The sequence below is a fragment of the Ostrinia nubilalis genome, chromosome Z, assembly GCF_963855985.1.
Source record: "Ostrinia nubilalis chromosome Z, ilOstNubi1.1, whole genome shotgun sequence".
NCBI classification, from domain to species: domain Eukaryota; kingdom Metazoa; phylum Arthropoda; class Insecta; order Lepidoptera; family Crambidae; genus Ostrinia; species Ostrinia nubilalis.
In genome coordinates, this window is record NC_087119.1 from 4,746,311 (window position 1) to 4,762,580 (window position 16,270).

Here is a 16,270-nt window from a genome sequence, read left to right on the forward strand (position 1 = left end):
AAGATATCAGCCTATCACTTTAGTTGTAATACGTGACAGAATTAATTCATTAATTTAAATAATTACAAAGCTAATACAAATAATGGACGTATATAAATATTAGTCTATAGCATATTTTATATTACCTTTGGTTTTCAAAAAGTACCACAAGATTTTATTAGCAAGTTTCTCATGATATTGAATTAACTAGAAGATTCAAAGGTCTAAGTCTAAACTATGTAATGAAAAACTAACGTGATTAAATTAGAGGTACAGCAAACGGAACAAGAACTCCCGATTCTCATATACCTAGGTACTACGACTATTCTTTTTAGGCCCAGTTTTTTGATTTGTAGTTAAAATAACTAATAGTCAAATTTTGCTACTAAAACTAAGGCCCAGTTTATTGATTCGTAGTTAAAATAACAAATTGTTAAAGGACAATGTTCGTTCTCCATACATTGTTCGCCTAAGAACCAACAATTTTGACATATTACTACCCGAAAGCGAAATAATACGATTCTGTGTGTAAGAACAATGATTCCTGATGGACACTTGCCATAAAATTAATGATTAAGAATATTAAATCACAGCGATTTTATAATATGTCGTTTATGACAACATGGCGTCTAATGTATTGTGTGAATGTATGAACTGAACACCGATTCGCGAAAAATGTTTTGTATTGTCGTCACGCCGAGTCGCAGCCAAATAGTATAAAATAATAGAACAAGTTTTAGAAATACAACTCGGCATTCCACTTTTATAATATGCCCACATATTGCACGTAAATAAACAACATGAATCGTAGGTTGTTTCCACCCTTGTCATCTGACACATGAAATAAACTCCTATTGTATTATAGATATCGAAGCCGAATCGTATATAATAATAGAATGGGTTTTGGAGATCACTCGGGGTTCCACTTTTATAAAATACCTACATATTGCATAAAAATAACACGAATCATGAGTTTTCTTTCCACCATTTACATCTGACACGAGATAACAAACTCCTATCTCCATGACTACCGTCGTAGTCTATGCCAAAGACTACAATATTTTAAGCAAGAAGTTTCAAACCTTAGCGGCTACGGTAACCCCTGGGCCACATACATCATGATAACATTCGGTCGTCACCGGAACGAAGTCTTGCGATTATGCAAAAAAGCATCGTATTCTAGTGCGGCTATATCACGTTCAACCGGGGTTTTAATTCGACTAAAGTCCTGACTAAAGACTGGAAGAAAATACGCCGCATTGTATGAGCACTTCGTGTTCGTTAAAGCGGCTTCAGATCTAGAGCCCACATAGTTTTCTTTCCAATAATATCCGCAAGTAGCGCTGCATGATCTTTACAACAAAAACGGCAATAGTTATTAAGGTGCCAAAATTATATGATTACTTTGGCACGGTATTATACACGTTCGAAGATTTGTCATTTTCATTCATTTCATCATCATCATCATCATTTCAGCCACAGGACGTCCACTACTGAACATAGTTGCTTGCTTGCTTAACTCTTGTTCCGTTTGCTCCCCCAATGACTTCCACATCGCACGGTTGGTAGCGGCCTGCATCCAGCGCCTTCCCGCTACCTTTATCAGGTTGTCGGTCCACCTTGTGGTGGGTTGACATTGCAGAATATGACTTTTGATAGGTTCATCATAGAATTCGGCGGGGATATCCTCACGGAGGAAGTTCGTAAAAGGGCGGAACAAGATCTTATAATAATGCAAGGCCGCAGCTGTAACGCGCGTGCTCCTACGTGTAATCCGGCGAGTATGCAATAAATACACTCGACAGCAAATAAATCGCACCACCCGCGACGCGAACTTTAAAGATTTTCTTTTGACACAATAATGGTGCCCCAAAAATATTGGTGTTATTTGAAAGCCCAATAAATATCCTTAAAGAAAAACACATTTAATTTCTTAATAAATGATTAACATATACCATAAATGTGACTTGAAAAAAGACCTTACTTTGGGCTCACCTCTGGGATCAATTAGACCAAATTTTATGGTTATAAAACCAAATAATGATCACACGTGTCCTCTTTAACAGATGGATAGCGATTAATCCCAACTTAACAGTTTTATAGTCATAAAAAATGGCTATAGCGTAACTACCTATTTTTTGAAGAAGTGACTCTGGATCCTTGTAAAGACACATTTTTGGGGTAAAAACCTTTCCTTTAATAAAATGGAGTTTAGAACTAGGCTTTTAAATGGTGCCAATATTGGTGGGAAGTAAGGATGCATACGTTTGAAAATGCTTGTCGCGGGTGGTGCGATTTATTTGCTGTCGAGTGTAGTAATGTCTGGTAAATAGTGGTAATACGTATCGTTCGTTCGTTCGTTTCAGCCGAAAAGACGTCCACTGCTGGACAAAGGCCTCCCCCAAGGATTTCCACGAAGACCGATCCTGCACCGCTCGCATACAGGCACCTCCCGCGACCTTCACCAGATCGTCGGTCCACCTAGTGGGAGGCCTGCCCACGCTACGTCTTTCGGCTCGTGGTCGCCACTCAAGAACTTTCCTGCCCCAGCGGCCATCAGCTCTACGAGCTATGTGCCCCGCCCCGTCTATGTCTATATGCGCTACGATTACAGGGTATCATTTTGCATAGTCGCAAGACTTCACTCCGCTGCTGTCAAATCAATGTCGCATAATGTTATCGCAATGTGTGTGGCCCTTGGCCAAATCACAGAAGCCTATGCGAAGAAAGAGCACTTGAATGACAATAAAAATCAGGGTTACCATTTTATAAGATCTCCTCACTATTGAGGGTAACAAAGTAACATTAATAATCTAGCCATTAATTACATTTATTACCCATACGAGAAAGTAAAGCAACATGCGGTTTTATTTTAATTTGTAAAATATTTGTAACAGTTTGTTCCAAGTTTAGTTTTACAACAGTATTGCTGTTTCAGCTGTCACTGTGAAGCTTTGGGAAAATAAATAAATAGAAAAAATATTAACATAAATATTTATTTAAGTTTTTATGTTCATTATCATAATATGCCAATTTAAGTTACACTGTGTGACAGTCTTTGACACTAAACAAACTCTTCAGCTTAATAATACCTACCTACAGGGCGTTTTTATAGTTACTCTTGCTGATGAAACAAGAAGGGTTGATTCTACTACTGAAATACAACTACTTTTCTTACAGGACCAATATCAAATTCTCAAAAAAATTCACATCCTCGTGATGGTGATAATTTCTATGGAGAGGTTTTTTTTTATATTCGTTCTCATGGGATAAGTTATTCCATTTGAGCAGTAGAATTAATCCTTTTTATTTGATCACTATAAAAATAACACAAGTGTTTAGGAAAACTTCTTCTTTGGTATGGTATCACTACGGAGTTATAATGTCGGCAACTCTGTATCACTGACTTGTAACTTTCAAACAGTATGAATAATAAGGGCACCACATTGGTTTTCTTTCTGAAAAAAGGCTTTCACTTTTAGTACTAACCCTTTAGCACTATTTCATTGAAATAAAAATACAATAAACGCACAGAAGACTGAAATTGAGTCAACTGACGTGACATTTATAATTTGTTGACATTATGACAGTTTGACAAGACTAGGGATTGAAAAAGTTTTAATTGAAAAAGTAAAATGACAATTTATTAAAACGATTCACAAGGATAATAATATAATCGATTAAAAATATTTATAAAATGTTCTGATACTTGCCTGTAGCGATTATCCAATCCTGGTTTCTACTGAAAAACTACCTCGTGGCAAGATTTTAATAAAATAATAAAATCTTTATCTTCTCTTTCACAATCTATAAAAGTTCATTTGGTCTATTATTATACATGTGCTATGAATGAGGGTTTTCGCGATTGAAAAATCCGCGAGATGGCAATACGTAGACGCGAGGTCCAAATGCTGCATGATTGGTGGATATCTGTCAATGTCATGTCAAAAATAACCAATCATGCAGCATTTGGACCTCACGTCTACGTATTGCCATCTATTTTTATTTTATTTACGACCTTCGACCAGTTGGACACTTTAGATAGCTTCTTGTAATAGTGTCAATATCTTTTTAGCTTTTAACGCAAATCTAGTCTTCAAAGCAGTTTAATCGATTTATTTTATTTTCTAAATCGATATTTTATTGTCTATGATGGCCGCAGGAACATCACTATACATGGACTCCCAGCAATAAAGTACGGTAATGCCTCGTACAGATTTTATCGGCAAAAATTATGGAACTTGATAGGTTTTAGACCATGCCACGCACCAAAACGTCCGGAAGTTGTAATAGTATTATAGAATAAACGTTAAAAGACTTATTTATTTAATTTTTCAATGCTTAAGTGTCCATTAGAATGAAAGGGTGCTTAATGTATTAAAAAAAATAGAAAATAATTATGATGGGTTAATGTTTTTGGGCGGTTTTTAGGCGGTTTCTGACAATGTCCTTTGCTACTAATGGTTAAATATTAACAAAATGTTAACTAATAGTTAAAAATGTACTAAAAGTCAAGCTAACGATTGTTCGAAAAACATTTTTTTCTGATATTTAACCACTTGTCATTTGACATCTGTCAAATTTGACTATTGGTTAATTTAACTACGAATCAAAAAACTAGGCCTAATAAGTATAAATTAACAAAATGTAACCTAATAGTTAAAAAATGTACTAAAAGTCAAATTAACCATTGTTCTAAAAAACTTATCTAAATATATAAAAGGAGAAACTGACTGACTGACTGACATATTAACGCACAGCCTAAACGGCTAAACGTAGGCACTTGAAATTTGGAAGGGACAGAGCTTAGGTACCGTAGAGGTGCACTAAGAAAGGAATTCCCGAAATTTCCACGGGAACGGGAATTAGCGGGAAAATCCTTTTGTATGAAAAATCTAAACCGCTTAAGTTAGACGCTTGAAATTTGGCATGCATGTACCTTAGTAAACTTAAAGCTTAGTTACAACAGGATATTGCAAAATTCCTACGGGAACGGGAGTTAGCGGGAAAAAACATTTGTATGAAAAAATCTAAACCGCGTAAGATAGATGAAGACGGGTAAAACGGGATCCACGCGTACGAAGTCGCGGGCGGCTGCTAGTTTTCTAATATTTAAGCACTTGTCATTTGACATCTGTCAAATTTTACTTAGTTAAAATAACTAATTGTTAAATTTGACAGATGTCAAATGACAAGTGATTAAATAACAGAAAAAAATGTTTCTCGAACAATGGTTAGCTAGACTTTTAGTACATTCTTTAACTATTAGTTTACATTTTGGTAATATTTAACGATTAGTAGCAAAATTTAACAATTAGTTATTTTAACCATGAATCAAAAAACTGGGCCTTAGAGTCACCATGAACCAGATACTCTCATGTATCGGTTTCAAGCTCCCAACAAAAGTAAGATGGCGTCCCTTTTTATTTCTTTTCGTTTACTGTCCCACTGAAGCGCTCTCTTTCTTTTTTGTCTTCACCAAATCAGATCAGTTGTACTCATCATAATTGCAGGAACAACAAGTCATCTGAGTGCCGTCTACCAAAGTATTCTCATTGGCGGTAATCTTAACGCATGAACTACGTACCTGTAAAGGGGGTACTTATGCGTATTAAAAAATGGTTGTATGTGTATTTGTACGTCTAGAATCTAACTTTACTTAAATAACAAATTAATACCGTTCCCTTAAATAAGACTGAAAAACAATATGATACCGCGAACTAATGAGTAGCATGCGCCATCTATGTCCCTACGATGGAATCACTAACTAAACTGTTTGGTGAGGGTCTCAGAGTGTGTAGGGAGCGCGGCGCCACTTGTCACCACCATGCGATAATTTGAGATAAATAAAGTTTCAAGTAAAGGTTGTGTGCCCTCCCTTTTTTAGTAGATTTGTTGACAAATTGCTATTTAATTGACTGAATAATGATATGAACGACAAAAACAGTGTCACTTAAAATTTAGGCATTAGGATACCTAAGATTACTTACATTATAAAAACATCCTGTATCACGAGAGTAGTTACCGGTAACTGGGTTAACATAAACTCTGCATTCCTGTGCATTACGTCGGCTTGCAAGTGTTTAGAATGGCTTAGTTAAGACCTTACCGTAAATTATGCCTCTATTGGGTAAAGATCAAAAGCGCTTAGTGCCTCCTCTGACCTTTATGCGCAATGGGAAATACAACATTACCTATCTGTACAATCTGCATGTTTATGGAAAATGATCTTGTAGAATCGTAGATATCTCTTGGCAGCTCTGTGTGTAAATACTAAATAATTAATGCATAGGTAATTTTCTCGCGACCACCCCACAGTTTAAGGTGCAGCAGTATAAACGCAGTGAGGCTAGTCTGTCCTGATTTACACATTTAAGCCCAGCCTAATCCACTATTACTAATACTATAAATGCGTGAGGTTGTTTGGATGTCATGAATAGGTATGTTTGTTACTCTTTCACGCAAAAACTACTGAACGGATTTTGTTGAAACTACAGTATTATTGTTTATAACTTAGATTAACATGTCGGCTATAATTTATGCCGATCTTTGACACTAAATTTCACGCGGGTGAAGCCGCGGGCAAAAGCTAGTTGGTAATAAGTTGTTTTAAGTTGAACAATTTGCTAGTACAATGTTGAGCACAATGACGCCTATCTACCTGCATGCGGAGACTCAATCCTCGCAGAAGATGCGACTGCTTGGAAGGATGGTAACAATGGCTAGAGTTATCAATCAAAGTGAGCTATTTCCAAGATTCTAATGACTGAGTTTGGGTGGAGTAATTTACGGCAGAGCGAGCGATCTAAAATACAACATCCGGTGCACAGGAGCTACTCGCATAGCGAGACCGCGCGCATACATTGCAGGAAACTCGGTTGAAGTATTAAAATAACATAATTAGCAAGCCCTTGCAGTAATTAGGTTTAAACACATCGACATTCCTCGCCCTACGTTGGTACATTCGACAACACATGACGACTATTTGCAAATCGGAAACCAATATATTTATTATGTATGGTTCATTGCATCAGAAACTTGAATAAAAAGGGGTCGAGATGTTTAGTAATGAAACTGTAATAAATAGGACCTCTAGGTATCTGATAGAAAGCGACGATCAGGCTAAGTTGTAATCAATGTATGTAAATAAAATAATAAAGATAACTGCAGCTCGTATTTCAGGCCGCAGGTCTCTAAGCTGGTTGAGGTAAAATAGTAATGATTTTGTCGGTCTATTTTCTAACACTAAACAAAGTTAAGAATGAACTCTGCGCTATAAAGAAGGCGAGTCGAGTGGGCATAGGAATAAACAAATAACTCGCCATGCGTAAACGGGCCAGTCAAACAAACACTATCGTGGCTGGACAACGTCAGCATGTGCTCGGTAGGGTCACCACCTCAGACCACTCACCAGCACATCGATAACACGGGACACAAAATACAAACATTTTTGAGGTTTAAAATTTTAATAAGGATTTTAATGATTGAACACTAAGAATAAATGGTAAGTTTTTTAATGGAACTACAAAATGTTCATGTAACTATTCAGTTTTTTATAAGTCTCAATTATGATCAATGAAATATTAATTTAAAGGGTATTTTGTTTTTATAACAAGAATTAATACGTTCATGATTTTTTAATTCTTCTTGTTTTCACTGTTCAATTTAAAAAAAACATTTACACGATAATTATGTGTTTTGATAAAAGCAACCCTACAAAACAAGGTAGCGCAAGCGCTCCATTCAACGTCTGCAATTGTTTATGTCCAAATTTTCTCTCAATCAATTTTATTTATTTTAAACTAAAATCTATATTTGGGAGCTACTGAAATAGGTAAGTGTATAATCAAGCTGTGAACATTATAAGAAAACTCTTCAGAATTTAATCATCAGTTATTGAAAATATAATTTACACGAGTGATGATTATATTTTGTAATCGTAAGTTGTTTATGGAATAATGTGTAACTGAAAAGATAAGTTTCAATAACGAGGAACTGTTCTCGCACAGATATCACGAAGCAATTCCGAGTGATAACACTATGGCCCCTCAATCGCAGGGTGCAAGGGCACGCGGCAAACTTTGAAGTCAAGCTTATCCCACTTAAAGACCTCCCAGACTACAGACTTTTTATCGACCGACAGTTTAACCACCACGTTATTAAGAGCGTTTACGCCGTTTGGCGCAAAAACAGTACTTTTTCAACTCGTTACAATCATTAACCAGTAATATTACAAATATGTTATAGGCATAAATAGTTAGGCAATTTCGTCGTCTAAATAGTTAATTGAGAAAATATTACGATTAGTTTAGTATTTAAGAATTCTATCAAGATAAGTCCACACAGGTTTTGTAAATTTCCACTTTAGCGTCAGTTTACAAGCTGAAATTTTTATAAAAATACTGTGAAAACGATTTAACAAACATTTATATCCTATAGCATAGATCCTTGGGCAAATAGTTATCTGAGAAAATTTTTAGATTAAAGCATTTTACAATAAGAAATCACAAATTAAAAGAACGTGAAATACCCAAAAATCAAAGTGATTTTTTTACCAATATTCTTCCTTTATTCAACACAAAAATAGCTTAATATAATAGAAGAATATCTTATCCAAAATATTTACTTTGAAATTTAAAATAATTCATTGTATTTTTTTTTTCTATGAGTATTTGAAAAGTACTATAAAACGCCGCGCACGAATCGTTCAAATTCAGTCCGCCTCGAGGCGTTCCAGAGTAAGGTCACGTCGCTCGGTGCTCTGCTGACATGTGTCACGCGTACGTTGATCTTTGACAGGTAGCTGGACTTTTATAGTGTATCCGCAAAATCTTGGTGGTAGATTTTGCGATCACGTGGTAATTAAAATATTTTATTGTTATTTTTCATTACAGTCTATTTTTACAACAAATTCTATTTCAGACGTAATGAAAAATAAAATTAGGTTATTTTTAGCGATGAAACGAAAACAAATGACGAAAATTTGGAACAGCAAGTTATGTATGTATGTATACTAATATTATAAAGAGGAATAATACTAATAATTTATTTGCCATAAATAGGTGGTTACAGAATAGTTAATAGGAATGCTCTGCCAGCAGGGTCCCGTCTAGTTGTAGGGGGAGCATGCACAACATATTACAGTTGGAAAATCTTTGCGGTAGATACCTCGGATTGTAGTTGGACAGTGGTCATTTGACGGCCACTTGAATCGTCTCACCCCTAGAGGTGGGCGCCGATATAAAATTGGCCGGCGGCGGCGCGCCGACTTTTTGACCTCGGCGGCGGCGGCGTCGGCGGCGTGACCTTGTTTGACCTTTGTTCATTAGGTATTTTTTTTAATCTGGTTTTTTTAGTATCTGTCGTCAAGACTAATCAGGTGATTTGCAGTTTGAGCCACTAGAGCAATGGTATACCCTAGTAAATTAGCTCTCTTGATCATATAGGTACTTTGATATTTGGATAGCGGGTTTGGCTGAGATCAGGTTCTCGTGTACTTCCTAAAGGCGAGCGTAACAATGTGCCGATAAAAGTACCTTTAACATGTATTTTTGAGCTCTTTGGAGGCACATAATTAATGTTGGATTAGCTGACTGTCGGTGGAATATTATATTCAGTTCTGTTTTATTTATATTGATGGTCTTTCCATGTCATCCTACGGTCCAGGATTTTAATGCAGGTTGATTGCAGCAATGTGTCGAGGTCCAGATTGGCCGGAGGATAAGTTTCACGTCTTAAATGATAATATGGTGAGACTTCGGGGCTTAATTACATGCGCCACTTGGTCAGCCAAGCAGCTGACTTTGCAACAGTCTAGTCACTTTAAGATCACAGTTACATTTGACGAATGCCGCAGCTTTCTGGTATCTGGGCTACTTTACTAGTAGATGTTATAGAGTATCGGACCAAGTACAGAGTCCTGGGGTACTCCAGCTTTGCAGCTAAAAAGAGAAGATTTTATTTATTTATTTATACTTCAATGCCAAAAATATTAACATTAGGCGAACTTAATGCCATAAGGCATTCATTTTGTCACCGAGTTTGATTTTTAAAACTGCCTGTCACTGAGATAAGAATCCATCAGCAGGTAGTAGAAGTGTGCTAGAAGGTACTTTTTAATTTCATAGAGTAGTCCTTTATGATAAACCCATCTGAAGCCGCAACGAAAGCAGACGTACAGGATTCTTTCTTTTCCAAACATTGTACTGATTATGGTTAGTATGGTTTCTGCCATTTTATGGTCGGGTGTACTATAATTACATGGGTCATACTTAGGCAAGGGAATAAACGAGCAAGAATGATCCTTTTCCATAATTTTAACAATACAAATGTCAGATTAATTGAGCGATAAGAGAATTCGTTAGGCGACTTGCCAGCTTTATGGATCATTTCCAAAGTTAAGAGACTTGCGAGGTTCTTCTAACTCAGTGTGGTCATTGTCAAGACCATGGACTTCATGGTGATCAGATCAAATGCAAGTGCTTTACGAGGGTCCATTTTGGCTATTTCTTTAGCTTAGCCATCTCTCTTAGCGTTAGTTCTTTCGTTTCAGCCGAAAGACGTCCTGCGCCGCTCGCATCCATGCACTTCTTGCGACCTTCCCCAAATCGTCGGTCCACCTAGTGGGAGGCCTGCCCACGCTACGTCTTCCAGCTCGTTGTCTCCACTCAAAAACTTTACTGCCCCAGCGGCCATCAGCTCTACGAGATATGTGCCCCGCCCACTGCCACTTGATTTTAGCGATTCTGTGGGCTATGTCAGTCACTTTGTCCTCCTGCGTCTTTCGTCCTCAATTAGCGTAGTAGGAATCAATCTTTTACTTTGAACTTGAGGAGGGTAAGCGGAAACATGGCGGTCAACTCCTCAGATAGTCAAGTACAAAAATGTCCAGAAGTAGCATACGAAAAGATGCAAAATGAGCCCTCTCAAATCACAATGGAAAGGTTATTAAGGTATAGGGTAGTAAGGGATTATCCGTGTCAATGGGTTTAATTAAATAAACCGGCTTGTCATGTAGCGAAAGTCTTGAGATTTTTCTTGTCAGTTTTAAATTATAGTCCAATAGTGTGGGTTATCTGCCAGACGAAGGCGGGGATTTTTTTCTTGACAGCAAGAGGGACCGGCGCCTCTCGCGATCAATTATTTACTAGACCAAGCAGTAACTTGAATAATGTACTTGATTAACTGTTAATATAGTTAGTATTAAGTTATTCAATCAAGTTATTAGTATATCAACGGCATTAAGTTCGCCTTGTGTACCAATTTATACGGCATTAAAGAATAAATATTATAGTTAGTTCTTATGTTAAATATGTTTTACGGAGGTCAAAAATGGGCCCTAACGTAGGCTTTGGCGTGTATGGAGAGCAGCCGAAGCTTAGGCTATCTCAAAGCCTGGGTAAATTTGCCTCTATCTTTAAGGCAGAAGTCTACGCCATTATTGAATGTGCGGAAGCTAACCTGCGAAAAAATTATGCCAACCACATAATTTACATTAACTCAGACAGTCAGGCCGCGCTGATGGCCTTAAACTCCATCTTAATCACTTCAAAGTTGGTAGAAAACTGCATGAGTCGACTGAATACCCTAGGAAAACGTAACAGAGTAACGCTGAGATGGGTTCCAGGTCACGCAGGAATCGTGAAACTGGCCAGAGCGGGAGCGGAGGGAACACAATATGGTCCAGAACCCTTTTGTGGTATTTCCAACAGTCTCGCTCGAATGACCCTGGAGAACATCTATTTTAACAAATCCTTTAAGGCATGGTCAGATACGCCAGGATTAACTCATTCCAAAGATCTTATAAAAGCCTATGACCGAAAATGCTCTAAGCAGATCATAGGACTGAGTAGGATCAAAATGCGCATCTTAGTTCGAGCCTTCACTGGACACTGCAGCTTAAACAAGCACTTGTCCACTATGGGACTGTCTGAATCAAGAACGTGCAGGATGTGCCAAGAGGCAGATGAAACGCCACTACACATTCTCACGGACTGCGGACCTTTGATGCGCAAGCGGAGCTTACACCTGGGCAAACACATCCTAAGCCAACAAGATGTAAAACATATCGCCCCCCAAAAGATACTGCAATTCCTAATGGATGCAGGACTCGGAGGTGAACTGTAAGGAAAATAGCGGCGATCACAATAGATCGGTACCGGTCGCAGTTATACTAGGACTTTATTGAACTAGAATAGCCGCTCAACTCAATAAAAAAATAGTTCTTCTGCGTTTGAAACAGAAATTAGTACAGTATATGAGAGGAATAAATTTCAAATAGTTTGTACAGTATCAGTATCGGCGCGCCGACAGCTGGTCGTCGGCGGCGGCGGCGTGACAAAATTCGCGGCGGCGGCGGCGCGCCGGCGTGGCGCCCACCTCTACTCACCCCTAAGCTTTTGGCTACCGCCGGCGCACTAAGCCGGTTGATGCCTAATCTCGGAGGCCCGGCCGCACTGAGTCGCTGACTATACTTTTACGTCGCGCGTTGGTCCTATATGGGGCTCGAGTATGGCACAGTGCTGTGTAGTCGTGGAGCATCCTACTGTTGAAAAAAGCGCAACGCATGATATCACTGAGGCACAGGCTGAGGTAATTCGTGGATACCGCATAGTATCCGCAGTCCGTCTATTCCCGGTTGTGAACACTGACTATGTCCCTACTGAGGATAAATGGGAAAAAAATTATTGTCATTAGTGGCGACGTATAACAATCCTACTTCCTATCCTTCTAATATTATAACTATAACTTAACTAATATTATAAATGCGAAAGTTTGGATGTCTGGATGTCTGGATGTTTGTTACTCTTTCACTCAAAAACTACTAAACGGATTTTGTTGAAACTTTACAGTATTATTGTTTATAACCCAGATTAACATATAGGCTATAATTTATGACGATATGTGACAAATAAATTTCAATAAATAAATAAGACGTGTCTAAAAAGCGCAATCTATCGTCATTGGTTAAAATCTACAGCGCTGGACAAACTACTGTTTTTGACGTTCATAAATATTCATGCGGGGGAAGCCGTGAAACGCCATCTATCAACATGATATCAAACAACATATTTTACGAACTAAGGAGTAAAACGAGGTCCACGCGTACGAAGTCGCGGGCGGCCGCTAGTTCAAAATAAAATTAATAATATTTGTATTCATCTGGTCTTACTTGACTTTTACTTTACGTATGTCATGCACGATGACATTTGCGTCAATATTTGTGTACGTCCCCACTAGGCATAATTGGGATGTATTTTTCTAATTTGTCATAAGTTGTGAGAAAGCCTATAGCTACAACTGGGAAAGTATGTGTCGCCACTGGTGACAATCGATATTATTTATGCCATTTATCCTCAGTGGCGACAAAGCTAGTGTCGACAACCGAGAATAGACGCCAGTTGCGAGGTGACCATAGGTCCCAAGGGGAAATGTACGTGTACGTGCACCACGAGAGGTGGAAACCAAAAGGTAGAGGCTTGAGGATCTAGGCCCTAGAGTGCTGAAGGGTACGCCTGGCCGTCAGCCAAATTTTACGTCGCACCATAGAGGCAGTTCTGCCTGTATTAGAGGAGTGAGTGCGACGGCATGATCGCCTCACACATAGGGCGACCCAGGTTCTACCGGGCCATGGGTGCTTCGGGCCATTCCTCCACCGTATAGGCCGAGAGCCTGTAGATGGTTGTCAGTTAACACTGCAGTCTTGGCACGTGAGTCACCGCAGCAGACTGACACGCTCCAACAGTACCCAGCCTAAGCGAACGAGCGGCGGTTGGAAATGACCTCTCCCTACCAATCGGGAAGAGGCGTGAGATAGATAGATAAATTGTCTATTTGTTGTAACACACACATTAAGTATAGTTATTGAAATTCTATTCAATATCGAAATAAAGTTAGTTAGTCAAGAAACACACTAGGTGACACCACTGGTATTTTGTTACACAGGTTAGTAATAATTTCAACAGTTGCAACATAACAAAAGTGACAATACAACAGAAGATAAAGATGACTAGCGTTTCAAATAGTTCCCTGCGTTAGAGTGATGTGTGCCGCAGCGATGCAAAAAGCAAAGAGCTCAGTATAAACACTACCCTCAAAAGGGCAGAACACTGATTTTCAGCTTTTGCTAGAGAACGCATGAAGCGTACAGGTACGGAATGAACCCGCTCGCTTTCGGAAACAATATCTACATTAGTATAAAATATATTCTTACTAGCTTTCCGCCCGCGGCTTCGCCCGCGTGGAATTTTGTCTGTCACAGAAAAACTTTATCGCGCGCGTCCCTGTTTCAAAAACCGGGATAAAAACTATCCTATGTTCTTTCCCGGGACTCAAACTATCTCTATGCCAAATTTCATCAAAATCGGTTGCGAGGTTTAAGCGGGAAAGCGTAACAGACTGACAGACAGACAGAGTTACTTTCGCATTTATAATATTAGTTGGGATGAGACAAATAATCTGATGGTATAGTGTGCTTACTTTCTGTGAAAGTGTTCTTTCACAGAAAGAAGCAGTGGAAAGGGGGAGCGAGAGGCCTCAGCCGACACTCCGGTTATCCGCCGCCGACACCCTGGGCACAAGAGGACAGCTTATGGTCTCCAACTGTCCCTTCCTAACAGGCCTCGGTCGCTAGACATGGAGGTGTCTAGTGGCGGCTAAGGACGAATGCTACAGGCAACAGCCAATGGCGATGTCCCGCGTTCCATCATATCACTCATATGGATCATGGCAGAAACAGTCAGGTTTTTAGTGGGTGTAGGGGCTACCCACCTTCTGGTAGGAAGAACCCCACATAACCCACTAGCTGCCCCCGCAGCTGGTGGGTATGAAATGTTATGCATTTTCCGGATAAAAAAAGAATAGTTAACAGGAAAAGTTTGTATTGAATAGAACCGATTTGAAAAAATCTCTCACCATTAAAATTCAATTTTTTTTCTGCTGAACATAGGCTGTACAAAATATTCTCAAAATAGTAAAAAACCTTTGATAATTTACTATTTGATAAAGAATTTATGTATTTATTATTTATTAGGACTAATGTATACCATGATTTATAATTATGGAGTCGGTGTTGGAAGATTTGAAGATTTTATAGTTCTTTGAGCTGTCACTTGACAGCCTGGCACACTTTTACGATGGTGGATCAAAGTATTTTGGTTTGACTATAGAGCGTGAGAACACGCACACAGTCACAATTATTTTAGTGTGAATAAAAATAGCATCGAAATTACCTAAACTTGACATGCCACGCTAGACGTAAACGCTCTTAATCAGCACGAACAACTACGAAAGTATGCACATTACACTGATTTGATATAGGCCGATTCCTCATACAAATCTGAAGCCGACCAAACTATTGGCCGATAATTTTGTCTGTGGTCAGCGGGGACTTTTACGCGAGCACTTCTAGCCAATTGGCTATAAATCAAAACAGTGGAGGCATTCTCTGGTAAGTGCCATTTTTTCAGCTAAAAAAACCTCTGAAGTGAAGGGTCGAGGTTTCTATTCTAACAAAGCAAAAAGGGTGTACTTTAATCCGCAGTACAAGCGTGAGGTACACAAAATATGTGTACTTATGTACTCATGGAGGACGCCCCACGTCCGACAGCCAAATCCAATGAGGACGTTGGAGACAGACGCGAAAGAGTAGCTGGCAAGAATTGGTATTTCGCATTCGGAAGTCCCAACGTACAATACCAGAAAGGACGTCGCAGTCGGATACAATCTTGGCTCAATACCTACAATAATCAACTTATCGAAGGGGAGTCATTAATCGAAAAAATACTTTAACACCGCGATGCAGCTTCTACCCTACCGCTATCTAGTGGTGAGCGTTATAACTACTTTGTAAACTATGATTAAATTATTACAATGGCGCTAATACTTAGTTTTGTTTTATTATTAACGTTGGGTTGTTACACCTTTCCTTTTTATTATAGTAAAAATAAAGATATGTTATTTATTATTTTATTTTACAAGAAAAAATTGTGTAAGAGAATGACGAGATAGACTATCGAATTGTAAACTATAAAAAGGGTTTTTTTAAATGAGATTTCACGCTTTTTCCAAAAGAGAGTTATTTGGCATAAACTTTAAGAAAAATACTTTACATTTAATGACAAACCTAGGTGATAGCAGTAGTATAGGATTTTTCTTACGAATGTTAAAAACGGTGGAGTGGACTGTATTAGATGGATAGGCCTGCCGGTGGTGATTATAGGTATGCTAGAAGCAAGGAAACACCAAAAAAGAGGCCAAAACAGTAGGTATATTGCTCAATACATTAGAACAC